The sequence below is a fragment of the Mus caroli genome, unplaced genomic scaffold (assembly GCF_978045245.1).
Source record: "Mus caroli unplaced genomic scaffold, Mus_caroli_1 scaffold_10, whole genome shotgun sequence".
Lineage (NCBI taxonomy): Eukaryota > Metazoa > Chordata > Mammalia > Rodentia > Muridae > Mus > Mus caroli.
In genome coordinates, this window is record NW_028227265.1 from 49050601 (window position 1) to 49069528 (window position 18928).

Genomic DNA, 18928 nt, shown 5'->3' on the forward strand with positions numbered 1-18928 from the left:
CCTGCCACTTCCCAGTGTCTTTAGCCCAGTTACCTTGATTTGTCACAGCCTTGTGTTGCCTGCCTCCCACTGTCTTCTCTGGATACCCCTTTCTCTGGGAGCCACAAGAGGATTGTTCCTCAGGGCTGAGAAAGTGAGAGTGACTGCGCCTGGGTGAGTTATGTGCGTGGGAGACACCGCTGGCACCGGTCCGTTCACCCAGGAGGAATAGTGTCTCTGATTGAGTGCAGAGCCAGTCTCTCTTACCGCTGACAGGAGTGCTTTTTCTCGCCAGAATTGAGTTTCACGTTGGACATTAAAAAAAAAGCTGGTGGGAGGGATTTTTGCAAAAAAGGATTTTCTGTCTGTCTGTCTGATGAAGCAGCTTATACCCAGGTCTGGTAATTCTGCACGTTCACAGCAACCCTGGTAGTTTCTTTGCAGGTTCTTTTTTTTTTTTTTTTTTTTTTTTTTTTTTGCGATGAGGGAACAGGATCTCTCTCTCTCTCTCTCTCTCTCTCTCTCTCTCTCTCTCTCTCTCTCTCTCTCTCTGTGTGTGTGTGTGTGTGTGTGTCAGGGACCGGGGCAGGGGCAGCTTCAGGGTTTGGAGAGTGGGAAAGCAACAATTTCCAGGATGGCAAACTTGAAGAGCTTTTAATCTGTTCCCAGTGAATGGGTCTCACATAAAGCAATTGGGTGTGCGGATCAGCTTCCTGTGGCTTTCTTAGAATGTAGTTTCCATACCTGATCAACACTAGACATTAGCTGTTTCTTTTCTTTCCTGTTACTTTCTTGGTTGGAAAATATACATTAGCCTGGGGAGAGGAGGTGGGAGCAGCAGTGCCCAAGAAAACCCCACAGCTAAATCTCTGTGATAATCCATCGCACGCTTGGAACCAGGCTTTCAAATGATGGTCTTTCCTGTCTGTGAGTGACATGAGTGCCAGGTCCTGACTTGTCTTAATTTCTTAGGGACTAGAAGAATCCGGTCAGTCACTGTTCAAGACAATCCATTTCACCTGATTCCTTTTTTTCATGTCAGGGACATTTTAGTGACTGAAAATAGATGCATGCAAAACTCTTGGTAAAAAAAAATAGCTTCAATTGGATAATATTAACCTGGGGATTATATCCACAAATTAATCTTTCGATCTCTCTGCAGTGTTGCAGATGGTTAATTTACTTTAGCAGCAGCAGCAGCCACTGCTGCCGCCACAGCCAGGACCACGCCCCTGTTTTCAAACCAAGAATACCTTATGAGCCTGAAAGTGTTAATCTCTCCGAAAGGCCACCCGTGGTATTTGTGGTCCATTAGAGCTGAATGCTACTCCACCTCATTAGCACAGATCTGTTCATATAGCAGGATTGTAAGAGAAGTTCATTTTAAATAATGTATGTTTAAGCTTAATTAAGCCATGTTAACCCAGCACATCCAGAAAAAAATTTTTAAACATGCATTTTTAAAAATTTAAGCACAGCTATAATTCCATTATGCAAGAATGAAGCATTATATTCCAGAAAGCTGCTAATTGCCTTATGTAAAGAATGAGTGTCATAATCAAACATTTCAAATGGTTCTTGTTTGGAGACAGTGTCTCATGTATAGCTCAGGCTTGTCTTGAACTTGTGATTCTCCAGCCTCAGCCTGTGACTGCTGGGCTCTAGGCATGCATCACTTTGTTTGATACAACAGAACTTTGTTTTTTAGTCTATGTATATTAAATCTTACCAACTGAGCCTTTAAGATGAGTCTTTTGGTTCCTGTCTAAGCATCACTTCCTCTCAGACAGTCTTTCCATACTGCAGAAGTAGAGATGGGGAGGTGAGATGCTGAATGAATCTAAGATTTTGCTCTCTGCCCGCCTCTGCTCAGCATTCACCTTTCTTATCATTGTATATCTGGGAGGCCCCCACATTTTGCCAGCTTATTTCTCTTCCTCTGACTTGCTCTCTCCTTAGGGCACTTTGGTCAGGCTTTAGACACAGAGAACAAACTCTTGCTCCGGTCATCAGTTGTCTTTATCATTGATGTGGTCATACTTTTCTCCTTCCCCTCTCCCCTTCCAGTCACAAGGCTCTGCGAGCCATGTTGCTAAATTTCATATTCATGCATGTAGCTATCAGTTGAAGTCTGTCTTCCTGGGTAGTCTTAAAACTCTATACCAGCAGGGAGAGTGTGGCAGTCACCACAGATGCCTAAGAACAGAGGAAGGGAAGCAACTGTGAGGTAGTAGTGACTGACTATAAAATTTAGGCATTCATCAGAAGGAACCAGTACAGCAGGTATAACTTTTCTCCTTTCCCAGAATGCACCAGCTCATTAGAAACTGCTGTCAACTATGCTTAGACTTCCCAGACTTGTCTTCTAGCCAAATCTTTGTTTCCAAGGAGTAATTTCTTTTATCCATGTTGCATCTCTGTATTTCATCACCTCACATTTATCCTCTGAACCTGAGCTGCATCCCAAATCTATCATTAAGCAGGAGAGAAACAAAACAAAATTATAAAGCATATGCTCTGATCATATTTTATAAGCCCTACATCATGTGACTCCTGCAGAAACCTTGCAAAGTGGCTACATCTTGTCTCTAATTTATATTCAATAAAGAATCCCACTTCATCCAGTGGCCACAAGAGCTAAATGGATTACTCCTCATAAAAGGATTCTTTGAATATTGCCAAGCACACAGTAAGCACTCAATAAATGTAAGATATTACTGTAATTACAGATAGGAAATTGAGATTTATAGGCATTAGACAGAAAAATTCTACCTTGTAAATTAATTCCACTGTCACCAAAAGTGTGTCCCACAGGAAAAGACTCCTTATATATCCTTAACATTCTAACAGGACTTTTTGTCATGTACCATTGCATAAGTAATTGGCTGTGCTCTGAAGTACATAGAATGAATGACATTCCATAAGGTAAGGGGAGATATCCTGTCCAAATATCCTGCATGTGTTTGGCACAGAGACAAGCTACTTTTAGAAAAGTCACACCCAGCTTCAAGGAGAATGACTGAGAACAGGTAAGAAAGGTTCTGTCCATCCAGTGAGGAGACGACCACAGCGTCTCCTAATTCTACAGGTGATTCCAGTCAAGACTAATTCTACTGATGCGCATCAAAAGTATTTTCCTCTACCAGCTGAGGAAATGAGAGGGCTTAGACCCAGTATATCTGAGGATAAATGCTTGGACTCTGACTGTTAGCTAACTGATTAAAAAATACTTTGGGTCTGTGTACCTGGAGGGTTTAATCTAATTAGCCTGGAACCAAGGAGCTCTAACACATTGGAGGACCTGTAATAGGGAGTGTACAAGGAAAAACAAATAAATCCAGAACAAAATAAAACACTCATGTGACAGCCTCTGGCCACAGAGGTCATTTGTCACCTGTCAGAACTACAGCATCAATGGCACTTAGCTGTGTTACACAGACTGCTATGGCCAGGCTGCGCTCTGTACAAGTCTGAGCAGGGTTCTCTGTGCCTTGAGGGACGGGTCTCTTTGCACAGTGCAGGGTGTTGTTTCGGACAGGCTCTGGCCTGTAGCCCTCTTTCTCTCTATGCTGTTTCTCCTTTTCCTCAGGACACCAGCGGGCCAAGGCTCGCTTTTTTAACCCCTTCTTTAATGTGACCCTCTCTGCAATGGTGGCTATCTCAAATAAGGGTCACACTGTGAAGCACTTGGTGTTAGGACTTGTGAATTGGAGAATTTAACCCATATGACCATGCACTAGTTTCCGCCAAAGATACCTGTCACAATCCACTCCCTCCCTTCCACTACTTCCAGAGGTCTTAACAACTCCAGAGTCCATTGTAAGTACAAACACACCATCCAAACAGCATTCTAACACTGAGGTGGGACTCAAGATATGGTTCATCGTGGGACCAAATTCGTCTGCAGCTGTAAACCTGGGAACCAGACAATGGGTTTTCTGCTTCTAAAATGTAGTGATGAAAATAAAATAGATCCATCATTTTCATTCCAATAGGGTGAAATAAAATTGAATTTTCTTTCTGTCTGTTTTTTTGTCAACTTGACACAAGTTAAAGTCATCTGGAAAGAGGGAATCTCAATCGAATAATTGCCTCTATCAGATTTTCTGTAGGCAAGTCTGTGGGGGGGATTTTCTAAATTATTGATTGTAATGTGAGGGCCCTGCCCACTGTGGGTGGTGCTGTCCTTGGGCAGGTACATGGTCCTTGATTGTGTAAGGAAGCAAACCAAGCAAGCCATGATGAGCAAGCTAGTAAGCAGCATGCCTGATTTCATTTCTGACTCAAGCCCCTGTCTAGTGTTTCTGCTCTATTTGAGGTCCGACCTTGGATTCTCTTGGTGAAAAATTGAAGCTAAATAAACCCTCTCCCCTCCAAATTGGTTTGGTCAGTGTGTCACCCCAGTGTAGAAGAACCCTAACTAGGGCAACCATAGAGAAGAGGAGTGTGTCCCAAAGAAACACGCCAGAAACAGTCCACTGGACCATGAGCTCGGAATGCTCTTCTTTGGCTGGATAATCAACTCGCTATGTTCTTCAAGGTTCTCCCGAGGTGGGGAGGCAGCCCTTGGTGAGCACGTGGTGATATTCTGATGGTTTGTTTATTTCTAGTGCCAAAACGATATTTGATATCGATTCCTATTTGAATGATTAGGTGGGAAATCAACTCTAGAAGTTTCTTCATAGAGAGTAATTTTCCAGTTTGTTATTAGGTTCATTCCAGAAACAGTGGCGAGGAAAATTATGAATGAGTTGGTATGTAGTTTATTCTTATATTTATTATGATTAATTTACATGGAGCCAAATTATTAAGCAACTTCAGACTGACTTATTGTAGACCCTTAGTCATAGCTACCCATATTTTACTTGATTAGGACTAAAAGTGATATGGATTTTTCCTATATAAATGACCCTGGAATGATGGTGGGAAGATTGTCATATATAGTCACATGCGTAAAGAAACTGCTGAGAAGTACTAATTATGTTTGAAATATTTCTAGAGCAGTGTGATGGCGAATTTCATGTGCCACTTGACTGACTGCATCATGGATTCCCAGATTGGATGTTATTTCTTGATGGGATGAGACTAGCATGGGAATGAGTAGACTTGGTAGGGGAACCCCTTCCTCAATGCACCAGGGTGTTACCTCATCTGCTGTCAGCCTGAAGAGAATAAAAACATAAAGAGGAAGCCATCGTTTCTCATCGGCTTGCTTGCTTGAGCTGAGGCACCTATCCTTTGCTGCTCTGGCCAATCCTAATTCATCATTCTTCACACTGAGGCTGAAAACTCCCAGCTTTCTTGGATCCCTTGCTTGCACACGGCAGACTTTCAGCTCCCACGATGCAGGAGCCTTATGATAAACAATCTGTAGCTACTGGCACCACTTCTTTGGAGAACGGTGATTACTATAAATGGTGGATTAATTAATTTGTTTTAAGGACATTTCAAATACACTTAATAAACCTAGATAAAGTTTATTAAGCAGTTTAGTTTAATAAGAAAACTGAGTTAATTATTTGTTAAAAATTAATGTATTGTTGCCACTTCAAAGGCATTTTTAAGAGGCTGATGAATAGTAGTGTGGAGATTGCATGTGTGAAGTTTGTACTTGGATATTGATCGGCATGCACTTGTTCTCAGTGAGGACGGGTTCTTTTGGGCTTGTCGAGAGTAGTTTCCTTATAGCAGCAGGCAGGGGCTGCTGGACTCTCAGCACAGGGCACACGCTTAATCTTTTCAAGCTCCCTAACCACAGGTGTGGGAACTTTGAGATCACTTTTCAAACGTGGCTTAGAAAAGAAACTCATTTTCAAGTTGAAACTAAATGGCATTGGGAATTTGGAGAGCCACACGTGTTGTAGGTCTATGTATGGACAATTGGAAATGTCGTTAAATTCAGTTCTTTACAGGGCTAGATAGGTGATGTAAGCCATGGTGGCAGAAGAAAATGAAGGAAAGGTAAGTTCCAGACTTCATTAGGTGAGCATAAAGCTTAGCTTTACACCTAAGGCATGATTTTTGTGCATGAAGGGCTGAATGTTGTTTCACAGAACACCTTTTGTCTTCTAAAAGATTTTTTGGAAGATGATGCATATGTGAGGACTATGTAGCCCACTGGGTTATATGTCATCATGGGCTGGGGGGTGGGAAGCCTTCATACACATTTTATTTCACTATTAATGAAAATCATAAATTATCTTTGGTATAAAGCTATGTATATCCCAAAGTAGGGATGGCAAAGAAGTACTTAGTCCCTGTCACTGAGGAGTTGTGATGCTGCAGGGATGTTGTGGTATGGGATAGGCTCTGTATAATGTGGCTTGATCTTAAACATTATATGCAGGTTGTCTGTCTAGAACGACACTAAGTGCTGTAGTACTCTCTTGTAGGGAATTGTGGGTAAAGATGGTAGGATATTTTAGGGGAAGCAAAGAGGAAGGAAGGGAAATAGGTGCATATTTGGAGAGTCAGAAACAATGGAAAGGGGGAGAAAGCTCATAGGGAGAGAGAGAGGCTGAAGGGACTGGAAAGGGGCATCCAGAGGATGGCATTCAGCTAGTGATACAGGAGGGCCCTGGACCTGGGTCTTCAGGCCATCTGACATTGGTTGCTTCCTTGCCCATTACTTCCATTTAAAAATTTCCATGTTACCTAGGGCCAAATACTTAGTAGGTGCTTATGAGTGGCTTTACTTATTTGTTTTAAAGTAAATCATTCTAAATGTATCTCCTGTATATACTATACATAATTATGCTGTGTTTTGGTTAGGGTTTTACTGCTGTGAACAGATACCATGACCAAGACAAGTCTTATAAAAAACAACATTTACTTGGGGCTGGCTTACAGGTTCAGAGGTTCAGTCCATCATCATCAAGGTGAGAGCATGGCAGTATCCAGGCAGGCATGGTGTAGGAGGAGCTGAGAGTTCTATGTCTTCATCCAAAGGCTGCTAGTGGAAGACTGACTTCCAGGCAACTAAGGTGAGGATCTTATGCCCACACCCACAGTGACACACCCACTCCAACCAGGTCACACCTATTCCAACAAGGCTACACCTCCAGATGGTGCCACTCCCTGGTCCGAGGATATACAAACCATTACATGCTGTCATATTGCACATAATTATCTGTTTTATTTGTAGGTCTTATCAGGCTCAGTTTTGGTTTTTGTATATTTTCTGGAGGAATATGGCTTTCAACTTGAGGATTTTTACTTATTTAGAAATTTTTTCTTTCTCCCACATTTTATTTATTTGGTGTGTGAGTGTGTGTATGTGTAGCTGCTTGTATTATAAATGCTAATTGAGTCCCCCCCCCAAAAAAAAAACTATTTGCACAGAGGGTTTGCATGTAGCTTCTGAGACCTTGCTCCCAGTCAGTTCTGATTGGTAAATAAAGATGCCAACAGCTAATAGTTCGGGAGGACAGACAGAGGCAGGATTTTAAAATTTCTCAGGCTTGGGACTAGTAGGAGAGAGGAGGGAGATCCACTATGTGGCGGGGTGGGTGCAGTGAGAGTGGTACGAGCGTCCAGCTGTTGTCATTGCTGGTTACTGCCACCAAAGCACTGAGTCTGAGTGACCTAGCCTGTTTATTATTCAGTTAAACTGTCTGTTGAAACAAGTTATGAATAGTCACTTCAGTTCTCTCAGTGCACACATTATTTTCAATTACATTTCTTGATTAACTGTTATCAAGATGTTTACAGAGCTCTGTCCTATTACTTTTTCACTTTAAAGTATCAGTTGTAAATTAAGATCGGTTGGTAATTGCATAGTAATTTCAATTTGTGAGTTAAGTTTGTAAATTGAGAAAGAATTGGATCTCATTCTCAGGTTTGGAGAGCTTCCTACCACATAAGAAGTCCCAGGGGACCCATACTGCACACTGGTGAGCAGCTGCAGAAATGAGTTTGATGAAATAATCTGGTTTGAGAATACATTTTTGTTGTCTTAGACACCACCTCCTCTGAACTGTGACATAACCAAAGACATGTCAGGACTATTTCACGCCTGCCATGGTTAGGTCCCCTTGGAATGAGAACTTTGTACCATTGCCAGGGTTTCTATCCATGCCTGTGGGCTTTAAGCACGGCCAAGCTGTCCTCCCAGCTATGGGTGCTCTGCAGCCCTGCACTGCAGCTTCAAGCAAAGCCCAGTCTACCCACCCCACGTACCCGTACCCCGCACTGTCAAAAACAGCAGGCACAGGGACTGTGTTCCATTCTTTGATATTGAGGATGCCAATGTCACAGCCTGTGCGTCCAGCTCAAGTCACTTTTGTACAATCATTGAGAAAGCACCTCTCCTGCTATTTTTGTCTCACTGAAATTTTCTTGAAATGCCAAGGGAATCTGTAAAAACATAGTTCTGATTTACAACTGTATTTCTGCCTGAGTCGGAATTCCTATGTCTGTGACATTAACATAAAATAAAGAGGGAAGCTGGATTCTGAGCAGGTATAACATGCTACAACTTAAATGCTAACTGACTGGGGCTCCTGTAGCTGTCCTGGGTGAGGTTTGCTGTCTCTGCTGATGACCATGGAAGAGATCTGGCCATGTGAGGGCCTGGACTCTGTGTTAGCCATGATCCTGTGGAAAAGAGTCATACTTGTGCCCAAACTTGAGACTGCAAGCCTCTTGCCTCAGTGTTGAGTGCCGGCATCACCAGCATGTGCTACCTGGTTCCACTGAACACATTTTAAGAGGCCTGGATTTGCCAGAATACTTAGTGAAATAATCATATTTTAATGAAATCTAAAATAAAACAAATCTCCCCATTGGATTTTAAATGTGTGTTACTACTAGAGATGGAGAATACCGAATATTCATACTGTAACAGAATGCAACTATGCTTGCCTCTTGAGCCTGCACAAGAATGGGCCTGTTAAGGCAATCATGTATGGGAGATGGCTTCAGAGGTCTGCCTACAACTGTTAAATGAGTGGCCACTGATAGAGTCTAGGAATTGGAGAGTCACTGCCATCAGTCCTGAAGTCACTGGTGACCCGACAAGGCTCCATACCATGGACACACAAGGTTCTGGCTAAACCCATTGAGTCTTCAAATAGAACTTGACAAAACCCCATGAATATGGAAAAGGGGGTTTGTTGAGCAGAGAAGGGGATTGATAGAGGCAGGGCAGAGACCAGGGAGGGTGCAGCGACAATAACCAGAATGCTGGCTACAAGTATACATGGAGAACTATATCATTGAGTTGGCAAAAATAGTCTATGTTCTTAGTGTGGTACATATTTCCCTTTACTTTTCTATTTTTATTAGATATTTTCTTTATTTACATTTCAAATGCAATCTCAAAAGTTCTCTCTACCCTCCCTCTACCCAGCTCCCCTACCCACCCACTCCCACTTCTTGGCCATGATGTTCCCCTGTACTGGGGCATATAAAGTTTGCAAGACCAAAGGGCCTCTCTTCCCAGTGATGGCCCACTAGGCCATCTTCTGCTACGTATGCAGCTAGAGACACGAGCTCTGGGGGTACAGGTTAGTTCATATCGTTGTTCCACCTATAGGGTTGCAGACCCCTTCAGCTCCTTGGGTGCTTTCTCTAGCTCCTCCATTGGGGGCTGTGTATTCCATCCAATAGATGACTGTGAGCATCCACTTCTGTATTTGCCAGGCCCTGGCATAGCCTCACGTGAGACAGCTGTATCAGGGTCCTTTCAGTGAAATCTTGCTGGCATATGCAATAGTGTCTGGGTTTGGTGGCTGATTATGGGATGGATCCCCAGGTGGGGTATTCTCTGGATGGTCCATCCTTTCGTATTAGCTCCAAACTTTGTCTCTGTAACTCCTTCCATAAGTATTTTGTTCCCTATTCTAAGGAGGAATGAAGTATCCACACGTTGGTCTTCCTTCTTCTTGATTTTCTTATGTTTTGCAAATTACATCTTGGGTATTCTAAGTTTCTGGGCTAATATCCACTTATCAGTGAGTGCATATCAATACTTTTCTATTAAAGTTGGTCAGAACAGCAGTCCTAGGAAGAGTCTATTTGTTTAGTAGTTTAATAGCCTTAAAAATGATTTACTTTGGGAAAATATTTTATATCCAGTAATGTAATGTATGGGAGATGGGAAGTGTAATTTGAAAGAAAACTTGGCTACCTTCTAAGATGAATTCGCCTATTTTTTTTTCAGTAATTCTAATATGTACATACAATCATATTTGGGTTGCTTGGAATGTCCTTCAAAGCTCTGTGAGGGGCTGGAGAGATGGCTCAGCGGTTAAGAGCACTGACTGCTCTTCAAAAGGTCCTGAGTTCAAATCCCAGCAACCACATGGTGGCTCACAACCATCTGTAATGAGATCTGACATCCTCTTCTTGTATGTCTGAAGACAGCTACAGTATTCTTAGATATATAATAAATAAATATTTAGACTGAAGTGAGCGGGGCCGACCTGAGCAAGCAAGCAGAAGTCCTGAATTCAAATTCTCAGCAACCACATGATCACTCACAACCATCAGTACAGCTACAGTGTACTCATAAACATAAAATAAACAAATAAATCTTAAAAAAAAAAAAAGCTCTGTGAGGATGATTTCACTGAGTCATTCTCAAATGGGGACAGTTTTTCCCTGTAGGAGACATTTCTGGCTGTTGTACTGAAAGGGGTGGGGCCCATGGTCTGCTGGGACTTTGTGGCAGATCAATATTCTGCAACGCACAGCATGACTTCCTGTGGTGAAGAAGACTCTAGGTTCAAATGTCAGCAGTGCTGTGGTGGAGAAATGCTGTGTTAGAAAGCAGAGTAAATGAAAAAAAAGAATCTTCTATCCACATTTCTGAACATCCTTTGTTCCTTTTCAATTCTGCTGTGATGCCATTACTAAAATTCCCAAGAACAATTCACAAAGCTCAAGAACAAAGGGAGGGACGAGGAAAGTTCTCCCCTTCATGCTGAATGGCATTTCAGACAGAAATTTTGCTTGGCCTCTTTTCCTGAAGTATCTCTGTTAACTATGAGGGAACAGAGCTGACATGACAGCCAAGGCTCAAGGAATGCTGTAATCTAAAAGTCAGGGGCTGGGGAGATGGCTCAGAGGTTAAGAGCATGTACTACCACCCAGGAGCACCCTAGTGTGATCCCCGGGACCCCTGTCAGTTAGCTTCCCACCACCTGAAACTCCAGCTCTCAGGAGGATCCAACACCTTTGGTCCTTATGGGCACCCATACTCATGTGCACGTACCTGCACACAGACATATATACCCATGCGCATAATTGAAAATAATGAACATAATTTTAAAATAAAGATAGGTCTCTTATGGTATTTACTCAGAAGAAGTCAAGATCAACCTTTGGTGGAAAGAGTTCCCTCACTCCAAGAATCTAGGAAGAATCTATCTTCTATGTGAAGTCTGAGAGCCAGTGTATGATTTTGCCCCCCTGAAGTCAGTGTTTTTGTGGGTCACAGGTATACAGTACCTGAGAATAGATGTTAGGGGGAGTGCTTTTAGGTTTTCAGTTGTTATTTATGCTCAGGAGTGGAATAAACATCACAATGACCCTCTCTCTGATGATGGTGCTGGTCAACTCTACCATGTGAGAATGTAAGCTCTGATGTTTGAGAAGGACAGGTTCCCGACTATTTCCGACTTGCTCTCACCTGTTATTCACGTCATGTCTTCCCAGAAAGCCATTTAATATCCTAAAACCTTGTCTACCCCAAAAAGCAGTTTGTTTGGGGTTGGAGAGATGTCTCTCAATGGTTAAGAGCACTTCCTACTCTTTCTGGGGGACCTGGATTCAGTTCCTAGCCTTGACGTCAGAGATGACTGGCTCACAGTCACTTCATCTCCAGGGGGATATGATGACCTTTTCTGGCCGCCATGGACCCTGGTCTTATGCTTACAAACCTGTACATAAACATATACGTATAGACGAGACTAAAAACAAAACAAAACAAACAAACAAAACCAATTTCAGGCTTGCCTTATTGCTCTTCTTCTTTGCCCTTAATTTTTAGGACAGAACACCATCTAGCTGACAGCATGTATTTATATTGTTTATTTATTTTTATTTTTGGTTCTTTTAAAATTTTTTACTTTTATTTTTTTGTTATGCCAATAAGTGTTTTGCATGCATGTATGTCTGTGCATCCCTGTGTGGCTGGTGCCTGTGGAGGCTAGAAGAGGGTGTTGGGTTGTTCAGAACTAGAGCTGCAGATAGTTCTGAGCTTGTATGTGGGTGTTAACAATCAAACCCGGGACCTCTGGAAGAGCATCCACTGCTCTTACCCACTGAGTTATCTTTCAAGCCCCAGGTAATGGTGTTTTATTACAACAATAGAATCTCTACTTAAGTCATCCTGGAAAGATGAATTTGTTTCGACTTTATAACAACTCGAAGGCATTGATTTTACCTGTATTCTACTGTTTTCAGATGAATATGTCTAAAATAAGAAAAAAAAATCTAGGTTTCCCTCAGGTTGAATGAGCATTGAGTAGCAGAGTTTAGCATAAGCCACCCACCATGGTATCTGTCTTTGCCTGTGTTCCCGCTGCTGTGGTTCCTGGGACAGAACTATTGGATATTAAAAATACTTTTGGTTATTTGAGACAAAGTTTCACCATGTATCTCAGGACCACTTTGCACTCAAGATCTTCCTGCCTCTGCTGGGTTTGCAGGCTTGTGTCACCATGCTCAGCTAAGAATTAAAGCTTTAACATTGTTTTCTGTAACTCAAATTGAGCATATGTGTGTGTGTGTGTCCCCATGCATAGCATGCACAAACTGATATTCTGTCCCACAGATTCTATCAGATAACTAACTCTACATACATCTGAGATGAACTAATAAAGCCTCAGTTCTACTGGATCCCAAAGACAGCTGTTATCAAAATGACAAGGACAACACATGATTTATCTCTATTTTTCTGGGGTGCTGTTCCCCACAAAACATACAAGTTAGTGGCAGTCTACCCTAGCAAGTACTGTTAAGGTGTCAGAGATAATTAGAGGTGCCTTGTGCAAGCATCAATATGGCAAGTTTGTGGATGACTACAGATCCGAATTGCCATACAGTAACAACACAGTAAAATATTAACAATGAAATGCAAGTAGAAAATTCAAGCAGATTCACAGAAAGTCTCTGAACCACGAAGAGGAAACACCCATGTTGGGTAGGGCTTCGGGTTTAATGAGAAGTTTCAAGGGCCCCTACAGGCACAGTGACATGTAAGGGATGGTCCTTACACTCAGAGAGTGATGTAATAGAGCCATATCAGGAAATCAGGGCTCCTCTCAAATGGAACACTCAAGGAGGGTTTTCTACTTTGGAAGTCATGATAACATGATGGGCAGTGTATATGTATATATGTTATACACACATATAACACATATACACATATAACATATATACACATATAACACCCTCCACAGCAATACTTAGCAATAGAATCAACAGTGCCCTGGACTCTGTGCAGGACTAGCCCCTGCTCCACAAAGGGCATACAATGTCAGCTGATGTAACTCATCTCCGGTCAGAAGTGAGAGTGCACAAAGGCAAGGATGGGTTACGCTTTTTAAAATGACCTTCAGTGAGTGTTACTGACTCGTTGCCAAGGCTTTGGTGTACTTCAGAGGAATGAGGCAGTGTTTTCTACTTTCTGATAGGCTGTGATGCCTTTTAAAAGCCATGGATTCATTAAAAATGTGGAGAAATTAAATCATTTATACACCCACTGCTAAGGACCAACAATGGTAACATTTGTTTTAGATTTATGACAGTAGCCAGAGTAGAAGGCCCCTTGGTTTAATATCCAGCCCTTCTTCCTGTCAGGAGGGAACATGACCTGCAAGTTGGTTTATATCGCTGCCAGAATTTTGTGCTCTCAGCATTCAGGTGACTCAATTTAGCTTCTTCCCACTAAGAATTTTTCTTTTTCTTGTTTGTTTTCAGACAGAGTTTTACTGTGTGGTTCTGGCTGGCCTGGAAATCACCTTGTGGACCAGGCTGGGATTGAACTCACAGAGATCTGCCTGCCTTTGCCTCACCTGTGTTGGGGTTTAAGGCAGCGGGCACTATGCCTGGCCATTTTTTTTCTCATTTTAAAAAGTAATTTCATATAGTATTATAAATAGATCCTATATGTATTTGATACAAGTTGTAATTTAACATATATTCTATGAAATGTGTGCTTTCTCCAACCTTAGTCAGCCATTCTATTTTCCAAGAGGCAAATATCATTTGTTATGTAATTTCTGGGGAAAGCTTATGTACTTTAATGTAGTCTGAATCCCGTTTTTCTCAGTATGAACAAAATGGAATATCCTCACTGGTCGTTTGCTATTCTGTTCTGTTAACTGCCTTTCTAATGTATTTTGACCTGTTGGATTGTTGGCATTTCCCCTTCAGGCTTTAGGAACTCTTAAAGCAACTCTATATAGCTTTGTTTTCTCAGCTGTTTTTCTCTGTTTATTATTTTCCCACTGTTTTGTCTTTATTGGCTTTCTTTTAAAGATTAATGTATGTGTATATATGTATACTCTCTGTGTGAGTGTATGACAGAGGCCAGAAGGGGACAATGGGTGCCTCCTTCCCTCTCTCTCCAGCGATTTCCTTGAGGAAGGGTCTTTCCAGGAGCCTAGGGCTCACACTTTCTCAGCGAGTCAGAAGCCAGCAAGCCTTCTGCCTTCTGCTTTGTGCCTCTCAGAGCTGGGATTAAAGACATTTGTGGGGTCATTGGGCTTAATATGTAGGCACTGGGATTCGAACTGTGCTCCTCAGGACTGCAGATCACTCTTAACCACTGATGATAGACGACCACTTCTCTCATGCCTCCCTGTATGCTTGGATATCTGTTCAGGCCTGTGTTTCTTTCTGTTTGTCCTGTGTCTGCATCACCATTTCATGCCATACTGCTGTTCTTTCTGCAACATCTTTATAGAATATGTTAATATCTGTGGGGCAGTGGGCTGCTCACAGACAGCCTGGTCTCCAGTCGAGCATAGGTCTGGGAACCCCAGGGACCCGATGGGTGGTGAGTACCACATACATGGGACAAAAGGTGTTCGATCATGTCTCCTGGACCCCTGGCTCCTGTCAAAGTTACTGCCCCCACAGCCCCCACAGGAGAGGTGTGTGGCTATCAGTCATGGAACAGCACTAAGCCTTCCCACATGCAAATAAGGTTTCTCCCAAACTCTCAATCCAAGTCAGTGAGAGGTACCTGCTGTTGAACCCTGAATCAACCCCAGCACTGTATATAAATCCTATCCAGGGAATTAAAGGTGTGCAAGCACTACTCTGTCGTCTGAGTCCTTTGTTCCAAGAGCTGTAAAACTTGAGAAGAAATCTCTCCTGAAGTGCCACCCGAGGTTCTGCTACACTCTTCACTGGATAGTCAGCTTCTCATTGGCACAGCCTGACCCAACTCAATACAGAGCGGCTCAGAGTTACAGAGCAACATGGAAGGCACAGCAGAGACTTCATCTCCCTGCCTGTACTTGCTTTCCTTGGCCAGAACGCTCACACCAGGCCTGGCCAGAGATCTTCATGGAAAACCTCTGGTACCCAGGCCCACAAATATCTACAAGTATGATGACACATTCTAATTTGTTTCTTCTTGTTTATGGTTTACATGAATATCATAATTACTTTGCTCGAGTTCCCAATGAATCTTCTTGCTATTTCCTGTTGATTACGTTCAGTTCCTAAGCAGTTTAAGGTTACTGTGTAGCCCAGGCTAGCCTTGAATTTTCAGTCTTTCTGCTTCAGCCTCATGAGTGCTAGGGGTGTAGGCATATGCTGTGTGATAACTATTACTGAATACACAGTATCTTAATATATTGCATTCTTTAACATTAGTTTTGCATGTTAATTTTTCATTCAGCAATGATTTTATGTTGATTTAATAGTTGAGAATTTTCTTAGGTAAATCTTTTAAACTTTCCAGTTGTATAATGGTAATTTCTACAAAGTCATAATTTTCTCTCCATCTTTTTGGCTGATCACATTTTACTCATTGCATTAGTTCATCAATAATAGTGATGAGCTCCTTGTCTTGTTCTTAATTTTAATTGGATGGTGTGATGCCTAATATTGGCTGTCAACTTGATAGACCTAAGAAGAGGTCTAAAAAATTCTTTCGGCAGATTGGCTGGTTTCCATGTCTGTGGGGGCACTTTCTTGCTTCATAATTGATGTAGGAGGGCCCAGACCACTGTGATAGTACTGTCCCTAGGCAAGTGGGTCTATGCTGAATAAGATGTAGAATGTGAGTCTGGGATCATCTTTAAGTGATGATCCACCAATGTTTTGCTTCAAGCTCTTACCTCGAGTTCATATGGTGTTTTTGCCAATGATGAACTGTAAAGTGTAAGAAATAAATCCTGACCTCCACAAGCTGTGTTTGGTCACACTGTCTGCTACTGAGACAGAGAGGTGGCTGAGAAGAGATTCTTTCAGCCATTTTCCTATTGTCAGCAGGCTGACCGATGTTGCAATGCCCATTTCAGCCATTTAAAAACCTATATATTTTTGTTTTTTAGATTTATTTGTTTATTTCATGTATGTGAGTACACTGTCACTGTCTTCAGACACATCAGAAGAGGGCATCAGATCACCATTACAGATGGTTGTGAGCCACCATGTGGTTGCAGGACCTCTGCAAGAGCAGTCAACACTTTTAATTGCTGATCCATCTCTCCAGCCTGATATATTTGCTTTTAAAAAAGGCACTATTATTGAATTTATAAAGTCATTCCTTAGTGTCTGTGGAGCTAATGATGTGATTTTTTTCCCAAGAAGCTACAGTACTATAATAAATTATTCAATTTTCTGGAAAGAATTTTTGGTAAATTCTGGATGAGTTATACTTGGTAATATTTTAAGATTTTTTGTCTCAAAAGGTAAGTATGGTATTTATTTTTATTATGTGATCTATTGCTGAGACACCATGCACTTCAGAAACAGGGCCCAGAGACCTCTGAGCCGGAATTGGCCTGAGACTCTGCTCCCGGAGAACTAGTTTTCATGGTACCTGAAGGCACAATGCAAGCTTCCAAAGGAGGGAGGGAACCAACCCTCTTACCCAGCTATGACCTCCATGGTTTAAACCATGTCAATGACCAGCGTGACACGATGACCCTAAGGGTGCGGGTGTGCTTGGCACTGGACAGACCTTGGCTGTAACCAACAGCTATCTAATTGGACATAAAAGCCACTCAACAGGAGGGAAACTATGCCTTGTACCTGAAACCTCGATAACCACACAGTGTTAGTGAAGTCATGGATTCTGGAGAAGACCTTACAACCATCACTTTACTACTGTGTGCTAATTACTCCTAATTACATGCTAAACATTTGTCCTTCTATCCACATGTAAGTGTGGTCCTCACCCCTCATTTTCTTTGCAACAGAGACCACTACAGAAAACCACAACCAATCAAAATGCCACATCGTAGAGCTCAGTCTCAATATACATGCATATATACACACAGAGAGGCACGGGCACACGTGTGTGCACACACAAAACGTACCCATTGTGGAAGAGGGGGAAGTGAAATTTTAAGAGCCAGACAATCAGGGAGTTTGCTGTAAGATTGTGTCTTTTAGTAATTTCAGAAACTACACCCATAAAGTCGTTAACATGACTGCCCAAATGTGAACTGAAGAAGGATGTCACCAATGGACATGCCAAACTGGATAGGAGAAGCCCAAGGTGGTTCAACCCCACACAAAGAGCTACAAGCAACTAAGGAAAGCTGGTAATGGGAGCAATGGTCTTCTTCAGAGTAGAGTATATCAACTGGCTGTCCAGTGCCAAATGGTCATCTCTGAAAACATACATCCAAGTAACAGTCACAGACAGAACAGCATATGCATATATATATATTCAGATTATAATAAATAGATTGTGTGTGTGCGCAGTAACAACTAGTGATCAAAGGGTCCATGAACTTGGAGAAGGATGGGGAGTGATATTAATCTCAATAATTTCAAAAAGAAAAAAATTATTTCAACAGGTGGGTATAGTGTATTTTTTATGATATGAGTTCTGTTATCCTGATATTATATAAGAATTATCTAAAAGTTCTTTTCATGATTTAGAACCATTGATGAATCTTGATATTTTTAAATGTCTGGTGAAATTCCATTGTGAAATTATGATCTTTATCTGAGGAGAGGTGCTTGCTCCTTAGGCGGTTCTCTCTAGTAAAAAGTGTTACATGTATTTAAAAAATACATTTGAAATATTTTTAATATTTAAAATATTTAAAAATACATTTAAAACTATTTTTTAAATCTTCCACATTATTCTGGCACATGTGTGTGGAGGTCAGAAGACAACCTTCAGAAGTTTGTGGTCATTTTCCCCCGTACGGGGTTCAGGGATGGACAACAGGCTGTCAGTATTGGCAGCAAGTGTCTTTACTTCTGGGCCATTTCACCAAACTTGGTTTAGTCTATTTTATTTTTAAAAATCAGCTTAGAATTTTTTTAATCCTTCTGGCTTAGTCTTGGTAACTTATACATTCCCAGAAAATCAGCTAAAGCATGTTGGTTTTCAAATGCACTTTCTAAGAATTAATGACACTCTTCAAAGGTTTTACAAAGTTCCTTATACATGTGGTTTTCTTTTTTATGTCTTTGTCCTTTTGGTTTTATGTTTTACATATCTACTTTTAACCTGAGGTTTATTTCCTCAGGTTACCTAACAGTTCATTTTATAAGCAACATCAGAAGAAATCCATTCTGGAATGTATTTATTTATTTATTTTTTCTTTTTTTTTTTTCCACTGTTTTTTTTTTTATTACATATTTTCCTCAATTACATTTCCAATGCTATCCCAAAAGTCCCCCATACCGCCCCCCACTTCCCTACCCTCCCATTCCCATTCTTTTGGCCCTGGCATTCCCCTATATTGGGGCATATAAAGTTTGCAAGTCCAATGGGCCTCTCTTTCCAGTGATGGCCGAC